Source organism: Strix uralensis, chromosome 4 (genome assembly GCF_047716275.1).
Source record: "Strix uralensis isolate ZFMK-TIS-50842 chromosome 4, bStrUra1, whole genome shotgun sequence".
Classification (NCBI taxonomy): domain Eukaryota; kingdom Metazoa; phylum Chordata; class Aves; order Strigiformes; family Strigidae; genus Strix; species Strix uralensis.
This window is the reverse complement of record NC_133975.1, coordinates 88769568-88791590: the sequence shown is the minus strand read 5'-3', so window position 1 is coordinate 88791590 and position 22023 is coordinate 88769568. Positions and strand designations below refer to the sequence as shown.

General features: G+C 38.2%; 1 protein-coding gene across 22 annotated transcripts in view; it reads right to left on the bottom strand.

Moving 5' to 3' along the window:
• CELF1 (CUGBP Elav-like family member 1) overlaps positions 1-22023 on the bottom strand; it is a 69775-nt gene that overhangs the window by 45821 nt on the left and 1931 nt on the right. For 12 of the 22 annotated variants that reach the window (XR_012628843.1, XR_012628844.1, XM_074867623.1 and 9 more), the window contains exons 2-6: positions 14309-14393; positions 12739-12988; positions 12390-12428; positions 11818-11904; positions 6845-6883 (exon numbers count right to left, since the gene is read on the bottom strand). The gene's annotated coding sequence lies outside the window, so the exon portion shown is untranslated. The remainder of the gene's footprint in view (positions 1-6844; positions 6884-11817; positions 11905-12389; positions 12429-12738; positions 12989-14308; positions 14394-22023) is intronic. The other 10 variants (XM_074867640.1, XM_074867641.1, XM_074867642.1 and 7 more) reach the window with 5 other exon arrangements.

The window sequence follows — 22023 nt, the reverse complement described above, 5'->3', positions numbered from 1 at the left end:
ATGCCTTGCAACTGCTTTCAATATGTTATCATATAACTGATGAACAAATTCAATCTGTGGTATACTCAAAATCTGGCTCACTCCTGAGGACAACTTACACCAGACAGTAGCTCTGCAATATGAGAGCTTATCTACCAGGAAACAGGTTACAACACCCGTTCAAATCCGAGAAGCCAAAGAAACTGCAGCTAGGTCCTGCTCTGCCAATAACTGCTGGTAACAGGACATCTAACAAGAACTCAGAAGAAGTTGAATTATCAGTCTCAAGACCTTATAGCAGAGGAATCAAGTTCACAAAATTTAAGACAGCGGCCTCCAAACTTCTTCAGTTCTCCTCTCACCTCCCTCTTCATCTGCTTACCTGAGAGGGGACACTGGAGTGTGCTGTGAATATACTGATGGGGCTGCAGGTATCAATTCTGCAACACAAGTGACCCACAGCTCTGCACACAACAACCTACTTCTCTAGGCAGAGCAGCTGCATGTTGCTACCCCTGAGTTTTCCCTTCTTAGTGCATAGCTGCCAGCTAACACAGCAGCATGAGGCTGCTAACCCAGTGCTTGACCCGCTACAGCTGTGTCTGCTGCTTCAATGATGATACTACAAAGGCCTGCACAGGCATTACCAAAAAGAGAAAAAAACTGAACAGACTGACCATGAAACCACCTCCTGACAATGACCTCAAACACCCATCTCGGACCATAAAATTTCTCATTACCCTATGGCAACAAGGAATAAGCAAGCTGATAGTATCCAGAGCTCTCTGGTTTGAGATTACTCAAATATTTTTGCACTTTGAGATATAACACAACTATTATTTCCAGAATCTGTGCCTATTTAATTCTTTTTTACATAAAGGCAGAAACTCCAAAGGACTTCAGATATCACATTTTGCAATAGTGCCATTTACAGAATGACAGACAACTTCAATTAATATTTACCTGGATTTTTCCAAGGGCAGCCAGTATCTGCCCACCCTGTTTTCAAGGAGAGTATTTGTGCAGCATTAGGATAATAATCTACTACATTAGCACAGTAAAATAAATTAAAAAAAAGATGTCCATGTAAGTAAAATCTTCAAATTAAAATATTTTCCTAGAAACTCCCATCTTCTCTTTGGTCTTAAATGACTTCCTTCTTATACCTCTTCCCCAATGATACACTTCCATTAATCTTCATAGAAATATAACAAGAGAGGTCCCTGGATTGTTGTTTCCCTTATACTTCAAGACGCTTTCTTTTCCTAGCTTTAGACTTCAATTTTATAATTAAAGTTGGAACTGTGACCTTCAGAATAGTGATCCGAGATGTACATTAAATTTTTGTCTTCCCTAGCTAAATTTTGTTTATCTTGCATATTTCCTCATTTTTTTCAGACTAAGGGAACAGAGGGGGAGACAAAAATCAGCATTACCAGCTATTTCTTGGTAGTAATAGTAGTGAATTAAAAAACCCCCACAAAACAAAAAACCACAACTCAGTAAAACTTGCTGGGATGCAAAGATGACAGCAAAGGCCTGGCTGAGAAGACAGTGTATGAAAGATACTAGACACAAAGCAAGTGAGCAGATGAACAAATTGCTAAAAGACCAAATCATGCATTTGGCACAATAAATGCATGGCAACCTATCAGAGCATATATACTTGTAGAACAGATAACAGTAAGTCTTAATGTAGGCTCACCAGAATAATTCATTTTGGTAAATCATAGACAAGGAGTAATCATCACATGTTTACCCTTCTTTGCAAGACATTTTGTGATTAATAATTGATGCGGAAGAAGCATTGATGAATCCCAGGGCAACTGCTTTTAAAGCAGAAGCATATAGGTTTCTTCCCCTGATTCTAGGAAGACATATAAAATGTTAAAAACAACAACAACCTGTAAAAGATTTAATCCTTTTATCCTTATTGTGGGGATTTTTTTAATAAATAGATGTGAAATGTGTATTTCATGTACTGCTTAAGCTCTATGGGAAGGTATGCAAAAGAAAATTTCAGTTAAAAATTATTTTTTTTTTTTTAAACATCTGCCAACATTCCAGCAGACACAGTTTGGGAAGCATTTTGAGTTTAAATCATCACAGTGCTAGAACACAACAATGCTTCTATTCTGTGAGACAAACTATGGAAATCTTAAGTACCTAAGAGATCTGAAAGACATGTAGACACTTTGGCACTGTAGATAGAAAAAAAATTTTTGAGAAAGTAGGAAAAGTGGCTTGGTCACAACAATAGTAGGAGGAAATAAAGGCAGCAGTATGACACAGAACAGGAGACAAGGCAGGAAATAAGTATAAGAAGTGAGGACATACATTTCTATCCTGTGAAAGAACAGAGAACTACTAAAAGGAGACAGGATGGAACATTTAAGGCAGCAGCATGGTTCAAGCGTTCCTCCCCTCCCTCCTTCTCTTTATTGACTTATTGACTGAATTCAGACCATGAGAGACACAGAATGTATGGATAAAAATCACACAATGCTTAAATCTTCAGTAGAAGAGAATAAGAATACTAATGCTTGCAAGCCATCACGCCCTGAAAGCAGAAGTACAGATCCACCTACACCACCTTTCCCCTGTTTCTCTTCCCACATGTTGTCTCTGAGCCTACAAAAGTGACCTTTTTTTTTTAAGATTGGTCAGAAGTTTACTTTCAGGTATTTCAGTGTTTTGCATAAGAAACAACCCTGCAAGCAATTCTATGGAACAGAATACTTTAGAACTCCTTCAGCTTTTTTGTTTTGTAAATACAAACACAAGACCTGGAAATATGGTTTCAATTAGGCCTGTATTTTGCTGTCTTTTCCTATATTATACGAATCTGCAGCTCTGTGCTTAGTCAAAAAAATGCAATGGAAACAAACATTTTGTCACCTCTGCAATATTTGCTAGAGAGGTTTTTAAAGAATCAACTACACATTTTAGGTTAGTTTTCTGCCACTAAAACTGAGCCAGAAGTTATTCTTCTGCTAAGGAGATGGAAATCCACTGGGTCCTGGAAAGCTCTGACCAGTCTGCTTGTCTTCAAGCCAAACATGCCATAAAGCATTACAATGGGCAAAGCATTTACACAGAGAATTGCTGCGTATCGGACCCAGGGGAGACTACAGAACCAGCTATACAATTCCAGGGCAATACCACATATGAAGATTGTTGTATTACCCCACATGAGAACTACAGTGAATCAAAACTGCCTTAAACTAAGATTTATTGCAAGCAACATACCTTGTGCACATGCAAAGTAAAACCTTAAATTAAGAACTGGTCAGAGTTACCTTTTTTTTTTTTTTTTAAACTTAAATGTAACGTGTAACATTAACTCAAACTTCATAATATTAAATCATTTTAAAACCTCTCCTTACTGAGATGTCTTAGAATAGCGATCAGACCTGTTTAAAAATCTTTCTGAAGTGTGCCCGAGGCTTTTTTTTTTCTTCCCCTGTTAAGTTTCAAGAGATCTTTTGGACTAAAAGCAACAAGTCTCAAGTTTCATTGTCCTTTGCAGCCATCAGAACAGTCCTGCAAGCCCTTCTGAGGATTCCTTTAATCTCAAATTGTTTCTACTAATAGTATCAGATACAAATGAGAATCAGTTAATATGACACTATTCACTCACTATTTCTCACTCATTTCATTTTATCCAAATTAAAGCTTTTTGTTGCATGTTTACTTGAAGAGAGTTCACACGCAGCCCAGACAGCTCCAGGAGAGCACACTATGTGTTTAAAATAGTAATCACTGCAATAATAATTTCTATGTAGTGCAACAATTTAAAACATGATAAGGCATGATTTCCCCTGGCTCTCGGCACAAGACTGCAAAGGTACAGCTCCAGCCTCGTCCATGAGCAGAGTGGATGAGATCAGAATGGGATGTGGCGTCCCTGGAAAGGCAAACAATTCAATCTACCACATACACTGTGGGGCAGAAAAGACTAACAGATGCAACAAGGGAAGCTCCAGCATCACTCCTAGCACAGCTGGACAAGCAGCCATACACAAAATTTCACTAGCTTTTAAGTCACACATGCAGGACCACAATCAAGATGTCAGAGAGTATGTTTCTGAAAACCATCTAAACTTCCCACGCCTCTAGAGTCAAAAGAGAAACAGTGTGACATATGTACCTCAGTCTTCCTATTCAGTTGAGAAAATACAGCCGTGCCTATCTAAAAATTTCATCTTTAATAAGGTCTAAATAACTATTAGACAACTATTAGTTGAGATACAGCAGGTTTCAACTTCAGGAAGAACTAAGCCCAGAAAGAATGAAGGGTACTACTATGATCCAGAACAGTCCCTCCAAACAAATGAGTAAGTTTATAACCAAACAAACTTACATCTGCTTTCCTAAACTATAAATGGCTTTAGAAGTATTGAGGAAGAATTAACTTCCCTTATGGCAGAAGAACTGAAGTTCCTTCTAAGTAAACAAATCTACAAGCTTTTAATGCCCATTTTCATCTCCATGCCAAAGACTTCCACTTTGGAGGGGGCTCAGATCTGCACAAGTTTTATTTGAACACAGACATGTTTCAGGTAAGAACAGGTAAGTTGCTATTCTTCATCATACAACATGCCTACAGATCTGACTCAAATGAGTTTTCATTAGAGCTTACCTTCAGGAAAACAACAGGATCACTCTAAAGGAGGGGCAGGGCAGTAAGAACAACATCAACACTACAATGCTCTTGATTCACAGGGCATTTAAACAGCATAAAGGCATTTTTGTCCCCCAGCAGAACATCAGCATGGTGAATGTGGACATGACAAGAGTCAATACACAGGCAGGAGTTCCTCAGTCTCGAAACTGTCAATGCTCATAAGGCACTTTTAAGACAACAGTATTTCACAGAAGAGTAACTGTTTAATCTGCTTTGGAAAACTGTGGCATATAGATTTCCAAATACAAGAGGCAATCCCAAGTATCAGAGTAAACTATATTCAAAAACTTCTCGTGCTAAAGGTAACAGCTACCAGAAAAGTGGGGAACAAAACCAAGTGCTATTTCAAAGGCTGATTGATTCCTTATCTCAAAGCAAAGCTGACTCCTCCTCAATTTTATTATCTGTACCAGTCCAGAAGCAGAATGCCAACAGTTTTATTCTGACATATATCTGTGGAGTTAATTTATGGAGTTAATCATCATAAGAGGCATTTCATACTGGGATGCATACTAACAATTGTATATACCATTATCAGATGCTCAAGAAAAGACTCAATCCTCTGCCATTTGGATACCTTCCTACATTCACATTAAGGCAGATGAATTCAAGTTTATGTTGCTCTTAAGATGAGAAATAATGTATCTTGCAGCAAATGGAAGTGTTCCATTTCATTTACTTACTTTCAGCAACCATACATTCTATTTTGCTACTTAAATAATCTGATTATTTTGTTAATTAAGTAATCCAGATTCTGGACCTGTGTTTTGTAATTGGCAGAATCCCATGAGTTTGAAAAACTAGGTCTAATCACAGATTAGTCTGTCTCAAAAGATACAAATGCCTCAGACAAAAACACAACTATAATGACCAGTATTCTCTTTCCTATCTTCTTATGGTCCTAATGGAACAGCAAAGGAGCTGGAAGGGCAAAGTACAGAGCACCAGTCATTTAGGAATGAAGTTGTGTTTTGCAACACCCACAATGCCTGGAGACCAATGCTCTCAAACCAGTTCTTCCAAACACAGAGGTCAATCACCAATTCTCTAAAAATCACTTGACAATGAAGGTGTTCCTGGATTTCTGAATCCAACTTTAGCTCTTCCTACCCTGATGAGTAATATATGGAGTGACAGGATATCCTGCACTTTAAAGACAAATTTTATTTTCTTTCTGATATAGACATGACTAAATCCTTTCCAATGTATTTATGAAAACTGTAGCAAACGTCTGACCATAGTAGAAAACAAGTGTTTCCTCAAGACAATACCAAAACTCAACTCTCCCTGGCTGTCTACAGACTAAAGCACACCTTAAATATTTCTGCCATAGTACAGGTGGTGATTCATCAGAAGAGCAACAATCACCACACTCTGAGCATGTTGGTGTTACTTAGGACAGCAGGTACGGGTCAATTGTCCTCAGAAGTGAACTGAAACTCTTAAGGTACACAGTTACAGACAGTATGATCTATTCATTTGGTACTCCTCTGACCGCACAGTAAATCACTCCAACTTGCTAACCCAGAAAAATAACAACTTGATCACAAATGATGAAGCTGACTTTGTCTACCACGCAGTCATCGCAAGAACCAAACATAACCAAAGGACACAGGACTACTCACTTGGAAACTGTAAGAGAGGAAGGGGGAGTTTTCTCAGCTGTCTCATGGAACTACATCCTTACTGGACTTCAGGCATTAAGAAAATTGCACCAGAAGATCCTCACTTTTGGCTCCAAGCATTTTCACACTAGACTATGCTCCTGTTCTACTGCACATAATCAGGTTTGTCTCAGCCCATAGCGAGCTGATCCACTAATACTCACCTTTAGCGTTTCACGTACTACAGAGTACTTCAGATTAGTTCTGGTCAAGAAATTACTATGAAGACATGCATTTACACTTCGCAGTTAGTAATGTTTCTGAAGTTATTAAATTACAGATGGAGCTAAAGAAGCTTATTGACTTACCACTGGCAGTCCTAGGTCGTTAACACTCCCAACCCCCTTTAGCAGTACAAAGGCAGGAAACTGCAAAGAGTTTAAGGTTCAGGGAGCACTGCTCACCACAGTGGAAAACGACTGCTTTCACCATTGAAAGTAAAAACAACTCTCTAAACCTTTGAAAGGAAGCTCCAATACATAACTGAGGGATACAAACTGTAGCTGGTTCATACCTGCAGCTACGCACCTCTCTAGTTGTTCCAGTCTTCACTCTAAAAGATAAGGAAAAAAAACATACATTGAGTACTCCAGAGTTAAAATCAGAGTTAAAATCAGATAATAACAATCATTACAACACGAACTCCATCTTGCAAAATGTCAAGGACTGTGAAAGTAAGCATATTTCTAATAACAAAGTCATCACAAGGTGGTAACAACCCTCATTAGACTCAAAAATGAAGTTGTATATTTCAAAAATACAGAGAATAAATGAAAGGGTGTAAAAAAAAAAAAAGAACTGCAAACATAACATGGCTGAAAACAGAAGTCTTGTAGCTTCCTAATAACATTCAGTGGACTTATCCTACCTGTCTGGCTCATGACAGAAGCAGAGTTACCAACAGCAGTACCCACAATCCTAAACTCCGATATTACATTATTTTGACAGCAGCAGCACTAACAGATAACAATGAACCTGCAGATGGGAACTCTAATGTAAGATAGCATAGATGTAAATGTATGAAAAAGGTCTGAATTGGGGAACACAAAGAACTAACAACAAGGAAAAAAATGTTATTTCTATGTCTTAAGCAAATCAAGCAGGAACCATACAGACTTTCTGTACTAACACCTCATAAGCAGGGGATGCTACTCTCTGATTCAGGGTTCTCTTTTTGCACATTCAGTAATTGACCCAAAACATAAGCTAGAACATATTTAAATACAAACTCTGGATTTTTTAGTTTTGTGTTTTTTTTTTTTTTTTTTTAAATAATTTCTTCTCTGCTTCCTCCTAGGTTATTCTGCAGAACTATACTCATGGTACTCTAGCAGTATTTTACAGAAAATCCCAATCCATTTACTTATCTATAGGTGCAAACCAAAACCTGCATCCATCTGCAAGAATACAAAGCTATTTGAGTTCCCACATTGTCACTGCTTTGCAGGCCCCTTCATAACCTTTGTTCTGTATTCTTTGAGAAGTGTGGATAAGTGATCCATATCCTCTTCTAACTTGTCTTGGAATATACTTGGATATTTATCACATGTACTCCTGTCCTCTTTTCCAGAGGGAGATCTCGTGAGAACCTTTTATCGCTATTTTGTAGTACTCTTCAATTGTTCTAATTTCTTCCTAATTTGTCCAATTGATTTAATAAAATATTATACCCTTTAAAGGAATGCAGAATCCTAAAAACAGCAAAAAATAATTTTCTTATAATATTAGTTAAGAACAATAAAAATCAGTCCATGAATCCCGAGAAACATTAACTCAGTTATTTGAAATATGTATTTTCAAAATTATTAATTTATATTTTCTAGAACATTACTGAAAACTGACTACTGGTCAGGGGACACACTGCATGCCTATTTTTGTTCCATTTCACAATAACATTCTGGATTATGAAGCTCCTACTAGTGATTCAGGCAAATATGTTACCTGAGGACACCTCCTTCTACCTCACCCACATTCCTTGCTTTTTTGAAGCTTAATTAAAGAATATTTGTTTATGGCCAAAAAATGGTCTTGGATTCCTGCTAACAGACCTGGATTCAAAACATCACGTAACACAAAATTTTTGTTTTCTTCCTTTTAAACCCAAGCTTTGGCAGGTATTTAAGCCCTATGGAAGATGCCATAAAAGCTAAGTTGTATATCTATGACAACCAGCTTTCAGAAAAAAGCTGAAATATACAGCTCATTGATCTTGTAAAGGCTTAAGAATACAGTGGTAAACAACTTTTTAATGTTAAAAAGAAAATCTTCCCTTCACACATATAACACTCTAGAGAATTAATTTAAAAACTTCAAAGGAACCAAAAGTACATCTAACATAGCCAGAGGAACCCATAACTCTTGGATACCTTTGGGAAAAAGTATACACCTCACTGAATCAAAGGCAAATCCAAGACAATAAAAACTTTAAAAAGCAAGCAGCAAATCTGACAACCACCTGTAGAAAGCCTGGGAGAATGCTCTTAAATCATAAATGTTTCTCAAAACAAAATTGTTTTAGCATGGTTCATTTAATTGCATGCAGAACAAATACACTGAATACTTCATCCAAGTTTATACATCAGAAAAACCTGGCCCAAAGGCCAAAGAATCTGACAATTGTATTTCTTCTCAGAAGAAATCAGGACTTGCATCCTCAGATCAAGGTATATACAGCTGGCATGCTGCTAGCAATGTGTGTAGCACAGCAATTTCTGTAATTCACTGACATGGCAGTAAGCTCTTGTGCAAACTGCAGATTCACCCTGGCCCAGCACTAGACGCTGATAGTGAACTGTTTTCAGAGTTGCATGAGTGTAGGTTCTTAGTGGGGACAGCAAAACAATTAACAGGTGTAAACTGGGACATCTGATCACAGCTTTCACAAAGAAGATTTTTCCTGAAGTTGCCCCCCTGACTGAAGTGCTGCATGTGAGTACAGATGTCACTTCCTTCTGTACAAAGCTGGGAGGAACTATGACCCCACCTGACAATTCCATGTAGAAAAAACAAGGTTTAAACACTTAGATTTAACACTTAGCCCTGCCAGATCTAAGAGTGACAAAAGGGACACTCTCACTGATGAACAAACAGTTGTAACTTCTGGTATGCAATATAATATAAATAGAACTGCAGCTGGTAATGAAAACAAGTGGCTCTAGCCACCGAGTACTAGACAAAGGATATGAGCCCAATAAATCTAGTGATACTGCTTTGATACTTAGTGGCAAAACTGCAGTCTCACCAGCACCATCTGTAAGAGAATTCTGGACCATTTAATGGATTCTGATCAATGAAATTACTGTCACAGTCAGCATTTATCTAGACCAGTTAGTTCTGATTTCTCATTACACTTTCCAGGAATTAATGTTTGTGGGACATCAAGATTACCATTAACAATTAAAGAGGTTAATAGATAAAATAGACCACATAACCTCAAATATATCCTGGCGTCAACAGTCTCTCACATAAATCAACATTCAGTCTGGACTCACTGTGGATTTACATACTTTTAAGTACCAATACGGCCAATAATAAAAACTTGGATATATAAAAATAACTATTTCTCTGGAGGAAGTGCAGAGGGGAGATAACAACGCATCAGAGAGTGAAGGAGCAAGTGCACCAGATAAGTCAGATTACAAATAGAGAGGCCTATACAAATCAGATGAAGTTTCAGTTACTGTATAGCTTAGGCCACAACCCACAGAAAGTGTCACTTTCTAGTAAATGCTACTTATGAGACAGCAGGACAACAGAGATAGCAACAAGAAACTCCTGAAGTGCCAAAACCTTACGAAGGAAGCAGCCATACTTTCTTATCCGAAAAATGCCCTTCTACTGCAATCTTTACACCACTCAAACCTCTCAGCACCAGAAGCTACTTGCTCAATGCAAGGCAACAGCTCTTAGTCACTACGCCTGCTCACTTAATTTTTGCAGACAGAGCCATCAAGTACTGTTTTCCTCAGTGTTGCCAGCACAAGTACTAATGTGCATACAGGTTAGCAATTTGTACAGTTAGTAAGCAGACCAGTTGAATTACTCACAACAGTATGTTCGACTATCAGAATGTAAGTGTGTTCAACTTAAGATATAATAGGAAGAACAGAATGAAGAATAGAAGAGGTGCACATTTTGGGACCACTGCAGATTAAGACCAAAAAAAGAGAGAGGAAAACATTTTCAATACCATGCTTCAAGTTACTGTAACCAGAACACATAAAATACATAAGATTTGGGATGTCGACCGCATCTGCAATGTCTGTTCCATGTCCAGTCAGCAACTACAGCTTAAACATTCCCAAGATTGATCATTAGTCTTACAACCCGTAATGACTGTGTCAAGACACACTTTGAGAATGCAAAACAATCCTATGGTCGACTGCTGAAAACATGAGACTGGGGCTTAGAAGACCTGAGTTCTGTTACTAACTATGGTAACGAATAGCACTGGACAAGTCACTTTATAGTCCTAAGAGTTTCCATCTGTACAGTATTATCATCTTATTTGTGAAAAGGTATTTTGAGAACTAGTGACAGAATGCATTCAGTAGGAATCAAGAGTATCATCACGTTGTTACAGCTGCATCTCAGCTTAAAACCTAGTAAACAACTTCATTAAAAAAAGGTTTCCACAAAACATTTTTCCGTTAATAAAACCCAAAGAATCTCACTAAAAAACGGTTTAAACTTGCTATATTCTTCCAAATTATGGCATCAAGGGACTCTCAAAATATCTCAAGAGTTTCAAATACAGAAGGTACACTCCAATGCAACGTTTTATTTACTTTTTGAATGAGGATCCAAAATATTCAGAAAACACGCATTCATTTTGTGCTTTATGGATACTGTATGTGCCACAGGAAGACCTATCAAATGTAGCACAGTTTTACATCTTCTTTGGGGTAGAAAATTGAGATGTAGCAAACAGAAACAATATTCTCAGTTTAACCACTAAGCCTATTTCTAGAAGCAACACTAGCTGAACAACCTCATTCATCTCAGCCACAAGATTCAAATATTAACACTTTCGCTTACCTATCATTAAAGGCAAAATAAAAAAATCTCAATGGGAAAATCATCCTAGTGTGGTGTTTAAACAGACACAGTTTGCATAGTTCTGTGTTTTAATAAGCCTTTTACAATGACATCAAGGTACTTACACACTTCTTTCTTTCGATTGGACGAAAGAGAATAGATTCAAATCCAGAGACGAAAGATGTATTGCAGGTCTTCCTGCAAAGATCCTCAAACGCAATCGCTATTCTGCACTATTACACCTAGAATACTAAAAGAGGATACAGTGCCTATGACTATTTCCAGCATCTACTGCCAGCTTCATATTTTGAGGTGTCCCAATTTTGACACATCAGAATCTAACTGGATACAAAATTCTGAGTAGGCTTGAAATTCTGTATTTGCAAAATGTTTACATATAAACATTTACATTTTATTTCAAAGCAGCACAACTAAGAAAGACTGATTTACCTTAAGCTTGTATGTGTCTCTTGCTTGGCTTATATTAGGCAAATACTTGCCATGAACTCTACCGTGCAGAATCTGCCATTGCCACGCCTGCAAACCAAAGAGTAAAAATATGCTCAATTATTTTTATTTTTTCTTCTGTAACAGGCACACGGTCAGATCCTTTGCAGAAGTAAATGGATACAAGTCTCAAATTACACCCATTTACATCTGCAAAGAACTGGAGTCAATGCTCTATTTTAAGGAACTAATACTGATTCAAATCACTTTCAACAGCAAATAATTTTCATTAACACTTCAAGGGATTTAATATTGGGTGTGTAGAGCTGAAGCTTTAAAAAGTATTTTGTACTATTTCTTCTTCTTCATCAGCAGCAAACACTGGCGATGCTGTGGGAACGTTAACTTAGGAATGTCCTGACTTTTGTTCAAAAACCCAAATGAAATAAAATCTGTTTCACTGCATAGCAATTCTTTCTAAGCTTCTACTCAAGCTCTCTGAACGTTTCTCATCTGTTATCATTTGCAGCATCATTTGTATATACTTTGGCTTCTTTTTTGCAATATTTACCCGCCTCCAATATCTTTATATAGTAGCTGAAGCATACAAACCACTGTAAACAATATAGAAAAAACAGAAAAAAAAAAATCTGTGTTAATTTACAACCCAATACCTACTGAAAACACATCCATGCATAAACACATGCAGCACCTTGAAGCATTATTTTTGTCTGAATATCACACTTAAGATGAACTTTTCTCTGAAGAAGCCTAACTTTCATTCTTAGTTACAAACATCTAAAGATGACTAATAGAATGTCTTTCCTACTGATAGCAGCCTTACACTCCACAAACTACCATGGCCCGTTTTGTGACCCTGAAACACCCCCTCCAGGCTGCTCGCCCGTGGTGATTAATGCTCACTTGTGCCAGCGCAGCTCTGCTTGCTCCTCTCTCTTCCCAAGGCCTCAGAAGCCCTCCCTGCTGTATAAGGCTGGATCTGTCATCTGATCTTAGACTTCAGCTGGGTGGGGCAAAGAAGGGGGTGGGAAGGAGAGCGTCAACGCACTTTGCCAAGAACTAGAGACGCAGTACTTGCTTGTAGTTTTACGCACGTATTTTCAGACGTTCTTCACTTACACGCTTCTCCATCAATTCTTTCCATTCACTTCTCCTGGAAGGCACAGTGTGACATCAGCTGGTTTCCACTGCTAGCAGCAGAAGACTCCAGAAACTTTATGACAAAAACAAGTGCTATAAATACAGTTTTGGCTGCGTGAGGACTCAAAATAGATGCAAAATCCTCTTATATATCTTGCTGGATTCTCAGGGTTTCTGTACCTCATACCTAGACTCAGGAGGTACCTTGCACTTCCTGAATCAAAACCTCACATGTTAACAGTCTACATGTCACATTATCTTCTCGCTGTCCTCACATCAGGAAAGTTCACCAATTTCCTCCCAAACGAACAGCGGGCTTCTCTGTACAGCAGCATCACACACAGCATGTATCAAATACTGCATTCGTAAAGAACTAAATGATACGTGCCACAGCAGGTAACACACGCAAACAATTCTTACTTCATTTTTTTGGCTTATATTACTAGAGAAGACTGGAATATAAGCTCTCCATAAAGATTAGATAGAAATGGGGCAGGAATACAAAGTAATAGATCAAGATATTCCTACTGCAGATCCAGTTTAAGCCGATGCTCGTCAAAAGAATAGAGCACAACTCTTTCCTCATCAGCTATCCATCCCCACCTCTGTATAACAAGCCTGAGAAAGGGAATGATCGAGGTGTGATCTAGCCTACCAACAATAACAGGAAAATAACAGTTTTAACCCAGACATGTTTCCTGATTCAATTCACTGCACAACCACACAGGTGCTCTCACAGCACAAAGGGAAGGGGAAACGCATGAAAGATGGAACAAGCCTCTTTCACAGCAGTACTGACATATGCTCATTCAAATTATTCATGGAACTACATCATCAGATTTAGGTGTGAATTTCACATAATTCATTCTCTACTGATTAATCCTTTTAAAAGGCCTTAAGTGATAAATAAGGCTTCCACTACTTTCATTAAGAAAACACTATACTTGTAAGAAGTGTGTGCATGCTCTTCTATATAATCACCTTTACCATCCCAATTCTTTGTCAGTGGACTGCCTCCAATATTTAAAAATATGTCACTCCCTATCTTGATTAAGCTATATGACTCAGCTTTTTAAAATCACAAGTAAGTATTTTTCAAGTTTTACTTTTCACTTATTCTTCCTGGAGTTTAATACCTGTAATAGCTTTTCAACAGCAGTTATAAGCTTAACTAACTTCAAATGAACACTGGACTTAATAACAAATTCCTGTAATTTTCCCACATGTCCACCCTTAAGCCTAATTATTCAACTGCACAGTTATGACGTTAAAAAAGAAAGGGAATTCTTTTCATAAAGAATAAAAGCAATAAGGTAAGAAAATAAAAAGTTACCCCTTCCTGTGGAATTTCAGGACCTTCAAAGGATGTCAGACAGAAGTTAATTTCTCACTTGTCTCCAACTTCAATGAAACCTCTTCTGCAAACAGGATAATAATGCAGTCAATCCAGAAAGGATTACCAGGTATTCTCCCTTAAACTCAAAGTATATATGGCAAATATGATTTCCTGCCCTTATGCTTCTAAAGCATTATAGTTTGCTACATGTATCACTTGAACTCCTGGAAACAGGCAGAGCACTAGTGAGCAATACGTGCAAGACAAATTTACTACATACGTAGCTCAAAGCATCTGCCTTCCAAGAAACACAACCGACAAGTTAGCTTAGCTCTGAACAATGCCACTGTCTTACACATTGCCTTCAGGAAAATTCTTACAAAATTGAAGACCTAAATCCCCTAATGCCATTCTACAGTCTGGAATTTACCTTTCATCCACTCAATGCACTTGGTGAACATACATTTCTTCAGTGTTCTACCCATTTACCATGGCATCTTTCGCATAATGGACAAACAATATTTTTTAAACATGCAACAGCGTACTTCCAAGAGGCATTTGAAACTGCCTAATCATATTCCTGCTACAAGACTACAAGCAAAATTTAAGTATGCTACCAGAAAACACTTAAAGTAAAGGAATTGTATAACCCCAATCACTGGCATCGAACAGCACCAAGATTTGCTTTTAACTGGTATTGTAAACTCAGAAAAAGTTTAGATTATGCTTTTGCCACTTCACTCTGGGTAGTATAAATGAAAGGATTTCAACTGGCAAATCAGGAAGTGGAGAAGTGGGAAGAAAAAAGGCAGAGGGCTTTAAGAGGATGCCAGAATAGGGAAACATATCAGGGCACTTAAAACAACAAGGTTAACATCCCAGAAGCTGTATATTCACAATGAATTCCATGGGTTTTTCAGATGAAGATGGAACAACTACTGCAGTGTGTCCCTGTTAAACAAAAAATGATCAGAAAACAGCCACACAACAAAGTTGCTTTAGTTCAAGCAATTCAAGAATGAGATGACCTCTGTCAAACATCAATCACAGTTCCCTGCCTGCAGACACAGTGAGATTCAGACATTGCTGGGCAGCTGAGATCCCCCAATTTGCCTCCAAAATTTGCTTCTTCCAAATTCAAGATACACATAGCTTTCGCAGAAGGAAACACACTGAAGACACTGCAGTGGTAGGAAAGAAAAATAATTTAGAATGAGTTTATGGAACATGGTCCTCAAGAATAATTTTAGCAAGATTCTGCCTTCTGTTTCACAAGTGAAACAAAGTTTTCCTTGCTCAAATTCCAGAAACAAAAGTCCTGATGTCTACTTGCATAGATATTCAAAAAGCAAAAGAATTTGTAAGTGGACAGCATCCCCTGAAAGACAGAAAAAGCACCCTATAACCTATTTCCCTCTTTCTCCCTCTCAAAAAATTTATTGTCAATGCTAATGGTGGATCCAATTGCTGCCACTATTTTGAGCACCCTTCTGCTACTCAGAGACCATCCGTATCAACTGTTTACTACAGTGCCAGCAGCTAACACTTCCTGCACTGTTTGTTCACCTGATCTACTAAAGAAAAATAATTGTGAATAGTCGTCCCAACGTATGCAGGGCCTTAATACAAAGTTTATGCAAACACATAGCCAGGGAAGTCCTAGTTACAAGTTTCCAGCTCTTCCTGCTCTTCCTAACGAGCTATTTCCTATGACCCCATCCCTCAGCTTCAAGTCCTGATTCCAAACAAGGCTGGCCAGGGTCTAGCTCCTCATTAATCTCCCTTGCCCATAACAAGTAAAGACAGCACTCAGTCCTCCCAGGACAGGATCTAGTTTTCATTAATCTTCATGGCAGACAGTGACAACAGACCTTTTATGGAAAGATACAGGCCCTGGCTAATCACTCCCCAAAGCAGGCAGGGACATTAAGATCCTCATCACAGAAGAGAGCAGCTCTTCTGGAGGTTAAAACTGTATCTTTCTGATGCCACTGTCACCCACTACATACTCGCCCAGCAAGAAAACTGCCTTCCCTCCTCCACTCCCGGTTCCTAGACTCCCAACTTGGATGAACTGCATTTTACAAAAAAAGAAAACATCCACAAACAGATCACCTTTCACTTGGAATGCCAGTCCTCCCCAGAGATGCAGAGACAGACAGACAGACGTAACAACAGACTGCAAGCCCTGGCTCTCAATTCTGCTCAGCAAATGCCGAAAGCGCACAAGGCCGGCCACACTGCCTGCTTAGCTAGCGTGCTGCTGCTGTACAAATATAGAAAGCAGAAAGTGGAACAACCGTTTCAGCAGAAGAGATTCTGCTCGGCAGCCCGAGAGGGAGGAGCAGGGAGCCGAACCAGCCTAACTGCTTTACCCATACATGGTCTCTGAAAGAGACCATTGCTAAGACAAGTTCCTTTATACACACACCCCCTCATTCACTGTCACACTGTGCAGGGGAAGAAAAGAACTAAAGTGTACAAACTCAAAGGAGTTCACTGTTTTGAAATGCGTTCCAAGTCCATTTTGCTTGAGCCCACCTTAATAATGCAGAAACGTCTAACACGCTTCATCCATCAGAATCTGGGCAGCAACTCAGACACAAGACAAAAATCTCCCTTTCAGGGAATCCCCACACCCCCCAGCATTTCAAGAAGTACTGAACTGGCCAGGTCTTCCCTGTTGCTTGTGACTGCACACATCCACATACCAAGCTCTTGGTTTGACCCTCCCCTAACTGAATTACAGCAATCTTGTTAAACCCTCTCCCTTTTTAAGTATTTTCCCAAACCAGTAAGCATGACCTTTCCCATTGGTTGATCCAAACTACAACCTGCCATACCATGTCTGCTTTCCCTGTAGTCCTTTTTGCCAGTGTTCAAACCTTTTTCTGTGCATTCTTCTTAAAAACAGAGGAAATTCACTTCTATGCAGCATCCCCTCCTCTCCCCCCCACCCCCACCCCTTCACGTTCTGGCACTGAAAAAAAGCAAAATTAGCATAACTGAAAACTTGAATCCCTAGCTATCCAAAGAAAAAAAAAATGTGGCATAGTCCCTGATTTTTTTAGTACACAGGTATGACAGCCTGCAAACTCAAAAACAGTTTCATTTATATACAAAAGCATTTTTCATAAAAGAGATTTATTACCCTATGCTGCTGCCTATTTCTTTCGCTTAGTGTATCCCACATTCATGGGGTGATACAAAACTGTCTCTCAGAAGTTACCAGAAAAAAGTTCTCTCATACAAGTGGAAGTTGCAACTTTCAGCTGTATCGGGAATGTAGTAACCAATTCAGAACCTGTAGAAGTGCAGTAGTCAGGTAGTTCTGGTAACGTGACTTGCAAGTAGATATAAAAGTGTTGGTATTTAAACCAACAATCTCGATATTTTTCAAATTCCTCATGACTGAGATAATGGTTTAGGCTCCCTGCAAATTCAGGAAGACACCAGTGTACTCAGAATTAGCTGTATGCCTAAGCATATCCTGAATTATTTTTCCTCATGAAAAAGGATCAAGAGTATATGTCCTAGTCCTGCTCCCCTGAAAGCAGTCATGAAACGCCTATTAAACTTAGTCTTGAATTAAAAATACTTTAAGACCCAAAGAAATTCTAAAGCAAATTCTGCATCAGAGCATCAGTGTCACAGCAGCTTCCACACTGTGAAATACAGACAGTACCACCTACAGCCAGTCTCTGATAGTGATCAAATTCTGGCACTGAATGCACAATCCAAAATGTAATTTGGGTGGCTTTACTCCATAAATGTCCAAATATTCTCACTTATCTTTTCCTAAGTCACCAAGAATATGATCACAAATTTCTGAGCAGTCAAAACTGCTTTAGAGAAGTAAACATAAAACCCTTTTCTTCCTCCAAAGATTTTGCATATTGATCATTTTCAATTGTAATATCGCTTCTCATATCACTTATGACTGTTCAAGGAATCTTTACTGTTTTGCTCATAAATTGTGCTAGACATTGTACAGTCATAACACAATGACAGGCAAGACAAAACAAACAGAAGAAATACAATTCCTCACTAAGTTGACCTGACATCAAGATGTATGTTTTTTAATTTAGAAGTTTAAACAGAAAACAGGAATTTTTGGAAGGCAAATAACAGGGAGGCACAAGTGAGTCAGCAAAAAGATTCTGAGATGGTGCTTTACTTAGGAATCTAAGACTATAAATGAGAGAAGAATTACTTTTACACTGTGTTGTGCCTACAGGAAATACAAGAGCTAGATGTGACATTCAAAATATATTCTCTCTTCCTGAAAGACCAATATTTCATTGCCTTATGAAGAATCATTTATCAAAGCTCTATCTTGCAAGATTTTGCAGAGATATTAAGATGCCTGGTATCCATCCTACAAATCTCTACATACAGTGAATTAAGAAAGATGCTATCATTTTTGTATGTAGACTTGGACATTGTCTGCTAAATACTTCATTTGAATTACAGACTTCATAAATAACCAACTCCTCTGCTTTGAAAAAAAAAAAAAAAAAGACATGAATGTTTCCTTTCTAATGGATTCTGAAGGATTTGTGGACAGCATGCATATGTTGGAATATCTTTTGAACTGCATAGTTTGAGGCAAAAATAGCACAGAATATTCATGGATTCAGTGACAACCTGAATTTTAAATGATGTCTGAAGAACAATAGTTTTACTTTGACATGTGAAATATTGAAATCTAGTTGATAAGAACTACATTATTTTTGTGAAAGGTGCAGTACGAAACAGCCTGAAGACAGAAGCAAAAGCTACCAGAAAGAACAATTTTCATGGAGGTGAAAAAAAAGCCCAAGGTCTTGAAAAACTCAAATTAATTTCCATTAAAAACAACGTAAGACATCACAGAACTTCACTGAGTTCTTATAAGAATTGGGAGAAAATTCCATTCTGAAAGAACACGCAGCATGTTACCGTAAAAAAAAGAAAAAATTGCCTGTAAAATCTGCTAGATATCATACCAGCATGGATACCCAACAGACACTCATCCTCTTGTCCACATGCTCGTCCAAGATCTCCTTGAGGTGTGCTGCAGAAAAGGACAAAGAACCCGAAGTGCTTGCTCATTTGCATGAATTTCAGCAATATCTAAGCCAGTTATTCCAAGTCATATCTACAAGTAACTTAAACCTGTGTGAAAATCCCAGAGACGTATGATTTTAAATGCAGTTTATGTAATCTTGGTCTACCTGGAACTTTACCACCGCAAGTTAAGCCGTTAAATCAGTTACTCTAAATCAGCACAGACTCATTACCAAAACTTGCAGTTTGCCTCTAGCACTCTAACAGAGCATAAACCAGCATATCTATTCTAAAAACAAAACAAAAAACCAGACCACGATATACTGAGAATACTGAAGATAGAAGGGTAATATGCATACATGGGACAGAGGAGACAGTTTATGGACGATGACTCCACTTCTGGCATAAAGCTTTCACACACGTGTATACCTGTGCCACGAAATGTATCAACCTAAAACGAAATTCTTCGCCAAGAGTTGAAAACTACTGAAGACATCTGCTCAGCTATTTGGTTGCTCACTGTTCATCCTGAATTCAGGTTGAACAATGCCTTTTCTTTTAGCATGCACAGAGCTAAGATGGCTGGAAGTTTTATGCTGCTCAAGATGTCAGAAAGAAGACTTCCTTTACCTGGGATGATGATTGTGCCATGCTACATTGCTGTCAAGCAAATAAGCCTGCTCCATCTATCACGGTTCAGACTTGGAAGCTATTCATCCCTACAGCAAAGCGTCTGCAGACTAATTTGCACTGAAGCTTGAAAGTAGTTTACATTTTCTCCCTTATTCTATCCAAATTTCCTGCTTTGACCTAATGTAGATTGTAGCTTTATATGCTTGAATCTCGCATCAGGTGCAAACAAGATGATGTTCAGCTGACGTCTGAGAAATCTCCTCTTGAAAATGTGAACGATAAAGCGCTCTCTTTTCACTGTTATGCCCCAAACATGAAGTATCTTGGCAGGACAACCTAAAATAGGTGTATACAGCAACAGCAGAAAAGGTGGTATCTTGCATTTTTTTTGTATAAGACAAGCATCTCTAATGACAGGAGGAAGGGCAATAAAACTACTGGTTACTTTTTTCCAATCAAGATAATCTCTCTTGCCTCAAGAAATCGTGTAACAGGATCACAACTCAAGATACTGTGCTGTGATACTTCAAGAGAAATACCCATTAGAGGGCCTAGATAACTTTTCTCAATTTACAACTCCCATTCTAATAAACCCTGAAGTATTCTACTCTGCTTTGATTTACACTGTTTTTTCCCCTGACTACTAACTGATCAATAGATAAAAATGATACTTTCTTGCCTGAAGGCAGTTACCAAGGCAGTGAATAACTCCACACATAGTCTTGGGGAATGGCAGACTAAAGGACAAGAAGCAATACTGAACATGCCTAGATGGAAATAAAACATTTAAGACATTCATGGCAAGACTGATGAATAAGAATGAAGAAATACAAATCTGAGTCTGTCGGGCTATTGCTGCTGCTTCAGTAGCAAAATTCATCTTATGACTTGGAAAACTGAACTGCCTCATGGTCATATCGCTGAACAGCAGTCTCTATTTCAACAGCCAGAAGAGTGGGTTCTTCTTAGATACCAGAGTTAGAGACAATAATGAGAACATCTCAAAACCAAGAAGAATTTGTATCGCTTCCCACTAGCCTAAGAAAAGCCCTAAAGAAAAAATCAGAGCAGACCCAGAAGGCAAACAGGTGAAATTAAGAAACACAGTAACTGACAATCAGTAACCACATTTCAGAAAAAGGTGCAAGAAATACTTAAGGAACAACCTGCTCATAACAAAAGTTCTTACTAAATTAAATTCTTACTAAATTACAGGCTGGATTATCGGTAGTATTTTACTTAATTCAATGTCAGTTTATGTATTTAAGAACCACATAAACATCTATCTTTCATGAAATTCAACTAATTCAGCATAATATTGTTTGCAGTAATTTCAAAAGAAAAGTTACCCAATATTATAAATATTTCTCTTATGTCAAAGCACCATAATTTGTTTCATCTAATGATTCTTCAACTGATGTAAAGGTTACTTGCAAGGGGCCTTGCAAATCATGGATTTATTATTGCTGAGATACACAATTACTGCATACCTATGATATAGCTACATTCCTTGCTTTTCCCTTTAGAGGCGCAGTGCCAGGGCCGTGTGTCTTTAGAATCCCTACTCATCGCAGAAAAAATAGAAGTTAAAGACACCTTCCTCCCACCATGTAATGATAATCTTACAAGTGCACCTAGCTTTGAAGGACTAGCAAAAAGGTGGATACAGTAATAAGCACGCAGTACTGCTGTGGAGTTCTTCACCGTGTCCCCCTTGTGAAAGACGGGTAAGTTCTCATTATTGTAAGCCATATACTTTCAAAACAAAACTACCAAATACATAAATCTTTGCGGTTTAGTGTTCATGATTTTATGAGAGTCACTTTTCAATCCTCTACTTTCCACAGACGCTGTGCTCCTGCTTTCTTTCGCATACAAACGCAGTTTCCTAAGCCTGAATCTATTGTTTTGTTTCATATACAAAAAAGAAGCAGATCCATAAATGCAAGGACGTAACCAAGGAGGCAAGATCTGGTACTGATTTTTCTCTAAAGTAACATTAGGAACTTTGACAGGGAAAGGAAAAACAC